Genomic DNA, 642 nt, shown 5'->3' on the forward strand with positions numbered 1-642 from the left:
TAAAAGAGTCTTTAACATTTTTTAATGAGAAGAGTTTTCATTTTAATTATGCTCCAAGAAGTTACAGAGCTAGAAATGAACAAATTTCAGTCAATATAAAATAGATTTATTGTCAAGATTCAGTCATTAATACAACCCAGGTAAATGAAACTTCTCTTCTTACAAGGCTCAGATACTCTAAAATGCTAACTTAATTTCACACATGTACTATAAAATGATAAATACTTAAAAATTACAATGCAAGGAAAAATATTACAAAAAATACAATTGTTATAAATCCTTGGATGAGAGTTCTTTATTTTTAAAGCTCTGCCTTAGGGAATAATACAATGCTACATATCAGAACCCCAAATAAACTAAGTTCCTTGAGGTTACAATGCTCAACAATATACTGAATATACTCCAAAATACCATGTCTGACAAGAATCAAAAGAGAGAAAAAGAAAGTCTTCAAAGATGTTTACAGAGAGTGTGTGAGAGAGAGGGAGGAGTAATCAATTATTCTATGCTGATTTCTGCTGCAATGGCCTCATTAAGCAATTTATAGCACTGACAAGAGGTCTATAGAAGAGGGAAAAAAAGAGAACAGTTTCAGCTTTACATAAATAATTTCCAAGTCAGAACAAACTAAGGCAGTTCTAC

The sequence above is a fragment of the Galeopterus variegatus genome, unplaced genomic scaffold, assembly GCF_000696425.1.
Source record: "Galeopterus variegatus unplaced genomic scaffold, G_variegatus-3.0.2 Scaffold9965, whole genome shotgun sequence".
Lineage (NCBI taxonomy): Eukaryota > Metazoa > Chordata > Mammalia > Dermoptera > Cynocephalidae > Galeopterus > Galeopterus variegatus.